At 43.3% G+C, this 13403-nt stretch overlaps 1 protein-coding gene across 2 annotated transcripts in view; it reads left to right on the plus strand.

Moving 5' to 3' along the window:
• Window positions 1–13403, plus strand: part of CAPN14 (calpain 14) — a 59193-nt gene that overhangs the window by 9858 nt on the left and 35932 nt on the right. Inside the window, exon 1 of one of the 2 annotated variants that reach the window (XM_003262703.2) lies at window positions 6927–6980. The exons of the other annotated variant lie outside the window; for it this stretch is intronic. The gene's annotated coding sequence lies outside the window, so the exon portion shown is untranslated. Of the gene's footprint in view, window positions 1–6926; window positions 6981–13403 lie in introns of those variants that run through there. 2 annotated transcript variants of the gene reach the window in all.

Consider the following 13403-nt stretch of genomic DNA (forward strand, 5'->3'; position numbering starts at 1 on the left):
CACTTATTTTTTCCTTTTGGCTGGATAAAAAAAATATTCTACCAAAGCGAAGCATCTGGTATGTAGTATCTTCTCAGCTTTAACAGACGTATATATATTTGTATGTATATGGAGGCCTTCATATGTAAATGTATATGTGTGTTATGTACTGAGTGTTCTTTCCTGGGAGCCTGGGTAGATGGTGGTGCCATCAATGGAAGCTGAGACCATAGAAGAGTCTCAGGAGCAAGCAGTCAGTTTGAGGAGTTCTCTACTGAGAGCCACAAGAATACTAAAGCACTGCCCCAGTCTCTTCTCAAAAGGCTTTTCCTTTAAAGGATGGGACAGAATTCACATGTTAAAGAGACAAGAGATTTAACTGATGACACACGCAATGTGGATCAATACCAAGATGTAGTTGCGAAAAATGACGATGGGATTCAGGCTGTATGAAAACAAACATAGGAAAAAATGACTATCAACATTGATGGAGAGCCTGTCATATGTCAGGTGTTACGCTAAGTATTCTTACACAGATGACTTCATTTCATTTGCACAGTGACAGCTCAAAATGTCATTATTCTCCCAGATAAAGAAACAGAAGTGGCCAGGCTTGGTGGCTCATGCCTGTAATCTCAGTACTTTGGGTACTGCCAAGGCAGGTGGATCACGAGGTCAGGAGTTCGAGACCAGCCTGGCCAACATAGTGAAACCTCATCTCTACTAAAAATACAAAAAATTAGCCACGCGTGGTGGTGGGCGCCTGTAGTCCCAGCTACTTGGGAGGCTGAAGCAGGAGAATCGCTTGAACCTGGGAGGCGGAGGCTGCAGCGAGCCGAGATTGCCCCACTGTACTTTAGCCTGGGTGACAGAGCAAGACTCCATCTCAAAAAAAAAGAAAGAAAGAAAGAAAGAAAGAAAGAAAGAAAGAAAGAAAGAAAGAAAAAGAAACAGAAGCTTAGTACTTAAAATGAGGCAGAGTAAGGGAGGTGTCACTGTCTTTCTGAGGGGTAGGATGTTGAACTGACTGATGTGCTCCAGATGTGGTCTGATGGGACATATTTAACAGTGAGGGAACTGGTCATACTAAACTGTGTTATGTGAATAATTTAAGGAGCTAAAAATTTGAAAGTTACATTTGAAGGGCTGTCACATGGGCTGGTGAAAACTCTGGATAGAGGGTGAGCCAAAGATAAGCAATTTAGTACCGTGATATTGCCCACTTGCAAGATTTCCGTTTCTGCATCTGCATGCTGATAACCTTAAACATTCCTGTCTCCAGTTTACACTTCTCCTTTTGTCTTAGTCAGTATAGGCTGCTATGACAAAATGCTGTAGATTGGGTGGCTTATAAACAATAGACATTTATTTCTTGCTGCTCTGGAGGTTGGAGCCCAAGATCAGGGCACCAACATAGCTGGGCTCTGGTGAAAGCCTTCTTCCAGGTTGCTTGTTGCCAACTTCTTGTTGTACCCTCACATGGCAGAAAGTTGGCAGGAGAGTTCTCTGGGGTCCCTTTTATAAGAGCCCTAATCCCATTCATAACTCCGATTCATAAATCCCATTCATTGCTCCACCCTCATGACCTAAGTACCTCCACAAGACTCCACCTCCTAATGTGATCACATTGGGGGTTAGGATTTCCACCGGTGAATTTTGGGAGGATGCAAACATTCACTCTGTAATGCCTTTGAACTCCAGATCTATTTCTGACACTTTCACTTGGATATCCTATAGACCAATCACACCAAGTCCAAGGGGTTAAAAGGTTCTCAAAAACCTCTCAGTAAGCACCAAATACAATCATTAGTGAATAATCACAATTATGATTTTCAAAAAATGTATTGAGTGCATATTATGTACCAGCCCCTGGACTAAATGTTTTATATTCATTACAAAACAAACAATTGAATTTTTCCACTAATCATATAAAGTATCTATCATTCCCATTTTGTGGATGGTAACGCTGAGGCTCTTAGAGGTGAGTTGCCGTCTTGAGGCTATCCAACTAGTGAGGAGTAGCATCGGGGTCAAACCGCAGGCTAATCTGGCTCCAAACGTAAGCTCTTTCTAGGATGCAAACTCCACATAATTCCAGAGAGGGCAGGTCAAAGTGAAGGGTGCTGTGTGTTCGGGAGGCCCAGGTATGAAGGCCACCTAAGCAACTAATGTTTTCAGAGCTGCTTCTTCTTTCTAAAAAGCCCAGACTCAAAGACTTACTAGATATCATGCTTTTCAGTTGAGGGGAAGTTTGGTCTTTTATGCTTTGAAAGGCACAGATAAACCTTTCCTTGGAACCGTAGGAGGAAAATGCATTTCAACATAAGTCTCTTCCGTGTTCTATTGAAAACTTTTGCCCACACAACTCCATAAAAGTGTGTTATTTTCTGTATATAGAGAATCCCTCTATTTTAAGATAATGCAAGCCTTAGGATGGCTATTTGACATAGTTATTAAGGTGAGGGATTCCTTTGACTGGCAGACCTGATGCATCCATGCTAGATACATTGCTTCAGAGGGTTGTGTGTGAAAAACTCCCAGGAATTGGGGCTGCTACGTTGGCAACTGTGCTAGAGCCCTCACTCTGGGTGGGGTGCTGCTGACTTCAGGGTACTTTGTACCTCTTTTCTTGCATCTTCTGGGCATCAGTCGCAATGTCTTACTCACTTTTCTATCCTTGAAATTAGTCATGGTTTATTTACCATCAGGGCGTCTTTCCAACTATACCCCAATGACATGAAACAGAAGCCTTGCAACTGTCTCTTGGAAGGAAATGCAGAAACCACGCTGTTCTCCCTGGCAATCAGTGTTCCCTGTCATGAGCATCACCATGGCAAATCCAAATACATTTTCTGCCAAGAAAGATAGGTAGTTTACAGGTCAGGAGGAAAACAAAGCCAAAATTTAACCAAAAAACCAAACCCCAAAAAGGCAGATGAACGAAGGTAAAACTGTGAGACACTTGGAGAAAATGATATCAGGAACAAAGAAAGGATCAGGAAGAGAATGGTTAGAAATATGTTCCTTAGTAGTATATTGATTTGGACCCATTAAACAATGCCAAGTACACAATTAAAATAGAGGCAGAAAATAAGAAACATGCACTGTACCTGCCTTGCCTCCCTGATTGGCATGGCTCACAGCACTGTCCCCAAGCCCTCCCCAGACAGAGCAGTCCTTGTCAATCAGAGTTCACTCAAATTATTTGTTATGAATAAATGTTCTTGAAATTTTAATTAGCTCTCTGATAACTTAGGGAAACACCCTTCTGTTGAGAAAATAGCTTGTCTGTGTTTATTTTTCAAACTTCATAGTGAATTTCTTAAAGAATATTTTTCTATGACATTCTAAAAATATTGTGAATGTGAAGGATTTAATAACTTAGGTCTTGGAATTTACTTTGAAACCATGGCGATGACTTTTCATTTATGAGCTACCCCACAAAGCCTCTTTTTATTATTTTGGTTCTTGGATAAATTTCTAATGCTCGAAAGTTATATATGGAATCATCAATTTCTCCATTCATTCTTCTGAACTTGTTATTGTCCTTTCTCCCACTCACAAATCAAAGCCCTTCTCTTTTCCTTGTTGGATCCTGGTTTTGAAAATGTGTAACCAAACGAACAAAAATCAGGTGGAAAAAAACATCAAGGAAGAGCATGACTTGTTGGTTAGTGGCATGATCTTGGCTCACTGCAACCTCTGCCTCCCTGGTTCAAGTGATTCTCCCGCCTCAGCCTCCTGAGTAGCTGGGATTACAGATGTGTGCCACCACACCCAGCTAATTTGTGTAGTTTTAGTAGAGTTGGGGTTTCACCATGTTGGTCAGGCTGTTGGTCAGGCTGGTCTCCTGACCTCGTGATCCACCTGCCTCGGCCCCCCAAAGTGTTGGGATTACAGGTGTGAGCCACCGCGCCTGGCCATCAGTTAGTTTTATGAAGTTTTGGTGCTGCTGTAGCCACCACAGCCTGACATCCCCCTGTCTGTGGGGCTGCCAGAAGTAACCCTGGCCAGGGTAATGCTACCCCATGACTTTCTCGCTTTACTCTTATATTGGCAAAAGGGAGAATCAATGGTTAGAGCTTAGCCATAGGCGTTTCAGTAGTTTTTCTTATTTACAGTTGTGTTGGATACAAAACAGTTTTACTTGTTCCTTAACGTGAGTCTAATGAAACCCCATAAATAACCTGCATGCCCATGAAGGGTCACCTTGGAGCAGTCATTATTTACTATCTCAGTACTTATTTTATTCCTCAACTGGATTTTTTTAACTTTTTATTTCAGTGCCCCAAATTCCAACTATCAGGGATTCATTTGGAAAAGGAGTTTTCTATTTTAAAAAATGCAAATATTATGGTGAGGTTAAGGACTTGTAAGCTATTCACACAGTAGTGAGACGTCAGGAATTCAATTTGATTGCTTTCCCATACCCTGAAGGAATAAGAATTTTGATTAGAGGGAAAGGAAGGAGAAACTTTAGAGAGCAATTAGGTTTGTGGGAGAAGCAGATTATTTAGGGCACTTGGACTCTTCTAGAATAAGTGGGAAGTAGGACATTTGAAGGTGCCCCAGATGCATTTGACCTCCTTTGAATGTTCGCTCAAGGCTGGTCCCAAACAGAATCATAATGTGTTGTAACAGAAAGTAGAGAGATGACGATCATAACCGTGTTTCACATGATTGAGTCCCAGAAAGAGGAAATGGCTTGCCCAGCTTCACAAAGTTAGTGAACCTGCATCTGTGTTTCTGACTCTCAAGCCAACCCTCATTCTCCAATACTCCACTGCGCCACTAGCCGAGGAACACATTTCCCTCTTCTTTGTCTCCAGGACTTAGAACTCTAGCAAGTGCTCCAGTTCTACTGCTCCTGAGCTTGTGAAGCCCACCAAAGCCTTTCTGGGAAATTCACCACTCCTAAAATCTGGTTTCCACAGGAAAGTAAATTTCTGGTCATAAATCACAAACTTGCCCACCCACTTCTGGTCCACAGCCCACTGTGGGTCAGGACTGCCTGTGCCTTGCAGAGACAGAAGGCTCATCACCAGATGCACTTGACTTCACCGCCTTTTTCTCAGGCATACTAGTCTGTCTTGGGTGATAATCGGAAGCCTGGGGAAGGGATGTATGACCTCTGTGATGTCAAAAGGCCACAGTGCTGCTGTGCAAGGCTAGTGAGCCTCCCTGGCCATCTGTTTCCTGTCACCCAGGACAATAACTTTCAAGAGTTGTCACGGGAGGAAATGGCCCTTGGGCCTTACCCTCTGCATCTGGGTGGCTCTGTGAATCCACAGCACAATTTATGATAAGCCCAGCGATGACCATAACAACAACTTAGAGATAGAGTGAGCCCAGCCCTGTGCCAGGTGCAAGGTGCTGTCCCAAGAGGAGCAGAAGCCCCCCACCTGGAGCCCCTGAAACGATGATGAATAGAAGGGGGAAGATTACTAAGGGCCAGGATGAAGAGTTGAAAATGAAAAGGTTATGTCTGGGAGACAGATCAGTAATAATAATGGTCTACCCAAATCCACTGCTTCTGTTATCCCCATAACACCTTCAGTCCCGTGTGAGAAAGGGTGGCTATTTGGCACATGAGGCAGGGGGAAGGCTCCAAAGAGCGTTTAGCTCAGGAAGAAAGCTTTGGATTTGATTTGACGGTGGCAGGGAGACAATTCCTTGACAAAGACGAGGAAAAGCTAGTGGAACCTGACACCCTGAGACTTTAGCCCCATCTCTGCTGTTTACCGGCTGTGGTTATCTTGGGCGAGTTGCCATGCTGTGCCTCCGTTTTCTTTTTGTAGAATGTGGATAATAATAGCACTACCTCACAAAGTTGTGAAGATTCCATGAGATTCTGCATGCAATGTGCTTAGCATTGTGCTTGGCATGTCATAAGTGCTCAAAACATGTTAGCTATTGTTATCAATATTAGTTAATTTATCAGTACTAATAAAATGGGTGGAGTGATAATCACACAAAATGATTGAGTTGGAGAGATTAGAGTCAAGGCAAAGGCCAACAAGCAGGTGGGGAGGAAGAGGACAGAGGATTTCCACAGGGAAGGGACTCTGATTCCACTGACACATATTGAGCACCTCCTGGGTACTAGGCATGGTTCTAGGTTCTGGGGATCCTAGGTGTGCAAGCGTGGAGTCAGGAAAGCCAGAACCGACTAAGCTGCTATGATGAAAATCTGTGCAAGTGGTGGTGGGAGCCTAGGAGAAGAATTTGGGGATGGTGGTGGGGAGGGAGTGAAGAAGTCTAGAGCAAACACAGGAGGGCTAGGAAATGCTTAAGGGAAGAACAACCAGATTTGCAGCAACGGGACCCAAGGTGAACTGTGAGGAGGCAACCAATGGGAGGTCAATGTTCTGAGTCCCAGATGGCCAAAATGGGGGATTTGGAAAGTAGGTTGGGAAGGAAGAGGGAGCGATCTCAATAGCACAAATGAACCACGAATTTCCTCCTTAGCAGGAAACATCCCTGAGGGCTACATCAGATTCTGACAACCATAAAAGAAAACCCACAGCCACCTCTTGAAAATATTTTCCAGGCTTCTGTCAATGTTAGTTTAAACATAAGGATGTACAGAAATCTCTGTCTTGGTTCTTTGGTGTCCTGGGAGTGGTGGGGAGGTGAGCAAGTGGGGTCATGTGCTCCTGCAGTGAAATGCTTTTCTAGGTCACACCCCAGGGTTGGAAGTGAGAAGATGACTAACTCTCTCTCATTAAGGCATTACTGGAACAGGCTTTCTCTGTGTGGTGTTCTAAAGAAATAATTGGATTTGTGTAATCCAGTCACAAAGCCCTGGGTACTCCACTCCCTTCCAGAGAACACACGATGGGGATGAACCAAGGTCCTGGGAGGTGGGGTCACAAATTCTTGGCCAAACGCCATGTGTAGAAAGGTCCCATATATAAGAGGTGGTCTCAGGCTGCATGCTTCTGACTGCACCAGGATTACAGCCTGCTCAGGCACTTAAAGAAGCAAAATCTCCTGTGCAGGTACATTTCTTTAGTTCCAAGGGTGGGTCCAAGTTAGCCCGGAGGCCCTATGAGACTCTACAGGGTCTGGGTTTAGAAGGTGAGAGGAACATATTTGCTTCTCCTGGTTTGAGCTTTGCAGGTGAGTGTATACAGAAAAAGCCCTGGAGTCTGGAGATTTCAATTTTGTCCTCAGTTTTGCCATCACTTGTTAGTGTGACCTTGAGGAATAGACTTCAGCCCTTTGGCCCCAATCTCCTCATTAAAAAAAAAAAAGATGGGAGTATCTTTGGGCCTGGGTAATTTCTGAGGTCCCTCCAGCTCTGGTTTCTCTCAAAGTCATTTGGTAGAGTTATATGCTGCTAGGTGCTGTCATTTCCCAGAACACAGGCCATCCCAATGGTCTCCTGAGCCTGCTGGTGAGAGGGAATCTGGGGGCAGCCAGCTCATCACTGAGGCCTTATGGGATCCTCAGAGTCAAGAAGGCCGACTGCTCTCTGGTTCTAATAAGCAGTGAGGTTGGGCTGACTTCCTCTATGAAATTAGATGTGAAGAACACACTGGGACGGTGACCACACTGTAAGAGTGAAATTGTGCCTCAAATGATAGCTGTCAGTGTGGTGCTTGGCACGGCCCTTGCCTAGACTAGAAATCTTGAAATTGCCCTTGTCTGAGTGGTCTGCTGGCCTATGGACACTGGAAATCACTTATCAAGGCTCTGGAGGACTCCGGAGCGAGGCAGTCGGCTCTCAGTTCAGCTTATAACCCTCTCCTATAGAGGCACAGGGTGATAATGTTTTGGTGGGTGGTAGGTAAGTTTCTCAGCCTGGGTACATCTTCCAGGCCTGATAGGGTGAGGGGTACCTTTGACTTTCTATGGGGAGAATTCTTGGATGAGTTAGGTACTGGCCATTTCACAGAGTGGGCACCTCATGCTGAAGAGTGAGGGCCCTTTCTAGAGTGTGAGCCTGGTCGTTGGACTGTGACTTCCTCAAGGGCAGAAATTCTGTCTAATCCATCCGTACACACCCTACCATCTAGGGCAATGCCTGGCCCATGGGGAAGTATGCAATAAAACCTTGTTTAAATGAATTGATTCTCCCACTTTTCAAACTCCCTTGTAAATCTCTCTCCTGACCATCAAAACAAGCTATAGAAAAGGAATGGAATTGATGTAACTATCAGTGGTATAATTGGTTTGGTGATAGATTGCTCGACCTCAAAGGTAACCACTAAGCTAATTTCTAACATATAGATTGGTTTTGTCACTTTTGAAAGTTATGTAAATGGAATCAAAGAGTTTTTGTGTCTGGATTTTTTCTACTCAATATTGTTTGTGAATCTCATTTGTATTGCAGCATGTAATTCTTGTTTGTTCAGAGCTGTGAAGTATTTCATTGTATAAATGGATATCACTATTATTAATATTTATACATGTTCATGGACATTTGGGTAGTTTCATCTGGGGATATTTTGCATATTTCTGTTGTGAGTATTCTTGTACATGTTTTTGGTGCATAAATTTAAGCATTTCTATTGGGTAATAACCAGGAATGGAATCGTATCATATAGTTTGTATATGTTGAGCTATAGTATTTACTGTCAAATAGTTTCTTTTTTTTTTTTTAAAGATGTTTCTAATTGACTTACTTTTTCCAAAAGTTTGCCTGGGTTTTTCACTGCATACCTTGATCTTCTAGAGTAGCATTAATTAGAGCCTAAAATGACCGGCCAAGTCTTCCAGCCCAGGAGTGGGCTTGGGAGAGGAGGGGGCTGTTAACCAGCAACCTCTCCCCAGTTCATGAGTGTGAGCGAAGGGCAGGAAAGCCCCACAAGGAGAAGACAAGAGGTTTCCAGAGAACGCTCTGGAGAGGAGGGGACATTTGCCCTGAGCTTTGAAGGATGAGGGAGATTTGAGGCAGAGGGGGTCAGGAGGAAGCGACATCTCCTTTGTAAGTTTGGACAGAGCAGAGGGTGTGTGGCGGGGGTTTGTTTACACAGAAAGGAACTAACACACCAAGAGCCTGGCCATTTGGCCATGAGCTGTGTGGTTTTGAGGGTGTGATGTGAAATGGCCAGTCCTATGGTAAATGCAGGATCAGAGGAGAAGAGCTACCTCAGTCTGACCGCTCATCTAGCTCAAATTCCATGACTCTCTGAAGATGCAAATGCCCCTGCAAAAAAATAAAAGGAACGAATTTACATCTGCTTTAAAACTCTTTCCTATCCAAATGTGTTGTCAAATGTTCAGAATCGTTTGATATTTTGTTTTGAAAAATCAGAAGGGTTGGCTCTTTAAAAGTGTGGGAATGGATAGAAAAAGAAGAGTAGGGGAAGACTCTCAGACTAGGGTGCCGCTACCTCTTGGGGTGGAAAGTGTCAGAGCAGGGCAGCTGGAGAGGAACAGAGTGACTCCACTGAAGTTGTAGTTTAGGAGGAGGCTGTACAAAGAGGATGTGCCTGTGCCAGAGAGAAGAGATGCCCCAGGGCTCCCTCAACAGTCAGGCTGAGTGGGCCATGACTCCCTGGAACTGCTCAGAGGTCCTGTCGGTACATGGGGGCACTGAATTGGATGACCACTAAGTTCCTTCTAGCCTCATATTTGGTTCAGCTGCAATGAGTGACGCCAGGGTGCAACTTCCACACAAGCCGAGTGGATGTTCCTTTGCTCAGGGAAAGCTGTGTGCAGGTCATGGCAACTCAAGGTGCACACCCATGCTCCAAGGAGTCTTCTTCTCTGAAAAGATTTGTGGCTATGCAGTGTCTCATAAAGTCACATGGAAGTGGGGCAGCTGGGGGTGAGTAGGGAGCTCCACCAGCCAAGTTCTTAGACCTCCATAGAGGCATGCAGTCAGCCCAGGGGACGCCCACCACAGCATTGCCAGTTAAGGGACTTCCTGCCTCTTCTCCCCCACCTTCTCCCAAGGTGCATGTTCCCTTTGGAGACTCCTTTTTTCTTTTAGGTCTGACCTTGGTTTTACGTCCCCAGGTTGCTTTGACGTGGATCCCACATACCACCCAGGAGAGGAGCCCTAAGGCAAACCTGGATGAGCATTTTGGAGGGGAAGAATGTTAAAGAGGCTCCCTCAACCTAAATCAGGCCCCAGCAATGTGATCAGACACCAGAAGAGCAGCCAAGTGATTGACAGTTCACAGGAAGTTTTCAACTTCCTTTATCTCAGTTCAGCTTCATAAGAGGGGAGGAGAGGGCATGCTTTATTGTTCTTTACATTTTCCAAGTGAAGAAACATCCATCCCTCTGTCAGTGAGTCAATTGGCCAGCATTTATCAAGCATCTGTTTATTCATGGTATTATGTGACTATATCATGAATGATCACGTCTGGGAATACAGATTTAAAAAAGCCTATACCATTCTTGCCTTCAAGAACTCATAGTTGGGCCACATTCGTCATCGTTTACTGAAAGGCAAATGTCTGCTCTAATAAATGAAGAATCATGCTTCGGGTTTTCTGTTAGAAACTCGATCTAAATGCAGACAGATGTCTAAACAGTAAAAGAAAAACAATTTAAAGCCTTTCAAACCATTAACATTACAAAATCATTTCATCTTTTACGAACAGGTCATGATATGTACATGATATGCTGTTTTCCTGTTCATAATCAGTAACCACAGAACCACCTGAAAACTGCCCAGGAATGCCTGATGTTATCACATCTAAATAAGGGATTAGATGCGAAACTTTAGCAGAGAGAAACTGCAGGCCACATTTGCAAGTGTTTTGAGACATGAATGTAACTGTAAATGTTAAGGGTCTATTAAAAAGTCAACGAATCAATTAGAGATAAAATTGTTTCATTAAGATAAATTCTTAATGATGGATTCAACCAACCACATTTTAATCTGTGAGTTCCTACTTGCAGCTTACCCCTGTGCCTAGCCCTGCAACAGCAATCTACCTGGTTAAACAGTGCTTTAGAGCAGTGCTCAGCAAACTTTGCCTGTAAAGGACGGCATAGTAAATATTTTAGGCCTGTGGCCCCTAAGAACTCTGTGGCAATGACTCAACTCTGCTGTTGTAATGCGAAAGCAGCCACAGACAATACCAGACAGGTAATGTGGCTGTAGTTTCAGTAAAACTTTATTTATCCAGGCTGTAGTTTGCCAACTCCTACTTTAGACTTTTGTCAAGTCTTTTCACACGGTTATCTCTTTTGAGTTCTGAGAGTAGGCACAGTACATGTCATCCCATATTGAGGGTGAGGAAGCCAGCTCAGAGAGGATAGAGGAGTCAGCGCACGGGCACACGGGGAAGAGGTGGCAAACCCACTTGCCTTCTGGGTTTTCTAATTCCAAACCTAGCACTCCATGGCCACTGCACACCGCCTATTACACAAAAGAAGTACAATCCCTGCTCAAGACAAATCAGGCAAAGCCTATAGTTAGTCTTGTTCTTTTGTTCCGACTGTCGAGAGGAGGGAATTGATCATTTTTCAATCGGTGCTTTTTATCATGTAGACGGAGTCTTGTACAAAGAGCCTAGGTTTCTACTCCAATTTTGCCTGAGACAACTTAGTGGGTTGCGGCAAGATGCCAGACAGAGTTCTCTGGAAATCCATCATCCCCCAGGAGGATTTTCTTACAGGTTCATGTGCGTGAGTGCATGGTACTTATTTCTTTTGCTTCCTTTCCAGAGACCTGACTCTACCTCTATAGGTTGATCAAAGGCCAGGTGTTATGTTCCCAGTCTGAGACATAGTGTCTAGCACATAGTAGGTGTTCAGTAAACATGTGAATGAACTGAACATCAGGGCAGGGACTCAGGACACTGAATGGACCCCTGGGAACTAGTTCCTATTTTTGTACTCTGGTGAAATTCCTTTCTATTTCTTAGAGTCTCAGTTTTTCCCGCTTTAAAATGGAGCCCACAATTCTCAACTGCTTCAGAGATGGTTGAAAAAGTAGCCACCACCAAAGAAAGCCAGGATTTGGGCAGATCTTATTATTCCAAATCAAGGCAGTAGTTCATCATGATGATGCCAGTGGGACAGGAATCAGACAGATCCCCTGGTTTTTCTATATAAATTTAAAATTTTAGTTTGAATCAACTATATTGAGGCATGATTATATATAATAAACATGTACCACGTGGTGTTTTTTTTTTTTTTTTTGAGACAGTCTTACTCTGTCACCCGGGCTGGAGTGCAGTGGCGGGATCTCAGCTCACTGCAACCTCCACCTCCCAGGTTCAAGCAATTCTCCTGCCTCAGCCTCCTGAGTAGCTGGGATTACAGGCGCCCGCCACGGCGCCCAGCTAATTCTTGTATTTTTAGTGGAGATGGGGTTTTGCCATGTTGGCCAAGCTGTTCTTGAACTCTTGACCTCAAGTGATCTGCCGCCTTGGCCTCCCAAGGTGCTGGGATTACAGATTTGAGCCACTGTGCCTGGCCATGTTTTTAAGTGTGTTGTGCATAGTTCATTGAGTTTTGATGAAAAAATATACAGATGCAACCACCACAGTCAATATAGAACATTTCCATTACCTCAAAAGTTATTTTGCACTCCTTCCTGAGCAATTCCTTCTCCTAGCCCCAGGTAACTACTGACTTGCTTTTTTTTAATATTGTGTTTTTATTAAACACATTTTTTTCCTCATGATAGAAGTAATACATACTAATTGAGGAGTCCAGAAGATATAGAAAAGTCTAATAAAGTAAAATAAATGTCTTAGTCACATTATCCAGAGATAGTTCATAATCTTATTTATATATGTTTTCTTCCCATCGTGTGTGTGTGTGTGTGCGTGTGTGTGTGTGTGCGCACGTGCGCGCGTGCACGTTTAATAATATTGAGGCCATGATCTATGCACAACTTCATTGGAGATGTGTCTTTGTTTATAATGATTATATCTAAAATCATTTTGCTCACAGAACCTCTAACTGACTCCTGTATTTGATTAATGGCACCAGGTTACTCAAACTAGTAACCTGAGTCACTATGAAGAATAGATCTTTTTTTCCTAATACATTTTCTAGTTAGTTCTTGCTGTTTTAAAAAGAATACCACTGAGTTTCTGTATAGTGTAGTTAACTTGTATTCACTGACCTTCTTGAATTCTGTTATTTCTTATAGTTTTTAAAAAATATTTTCTTAGATATTCTACATGTAAAATAATCTCTTCTGTGAATAATAGTCATTTTTTTGCTTTGATTTTTCTGCCCCTTCCTTCCTTCCTTCCTTCCTGCCTTCCTGCCTTCCTGCCTTCTTGCCTTCCTGCCTTCCTGCCTTCCTGCCTTCCTCCCTCCCTCTCTTTCTCTCTCTTCTTTCTTTCTTTTTTCTTTCTTTCTTCTTTCTGTTTTATTGGCTTAACTAGGAATTACAATTAAAAGTTATTAAGAATTGTAGTAATCACCATTCTTATCTTCTGTTTATTTTAAGGAAGTATCTTTTATCTTTCCTCAGAAAGTATGGTGTTCCTCTAGAT

This window comes from Nomascus leucogenys, chromosome 19, assembly GCF_006542625.1.
Source record: "Nomascus leucogenys isolate Asia chromosome 19, Asia_NLE_v1, whole genome shotgun sequence".
In the NCBI taxonomy this organism is placed as follows: Eukaryota; Metazoa; Chordata; class Mammalia; order Primates; family Hylobatidae; genus Nomascus; species Nomascus leucogenys.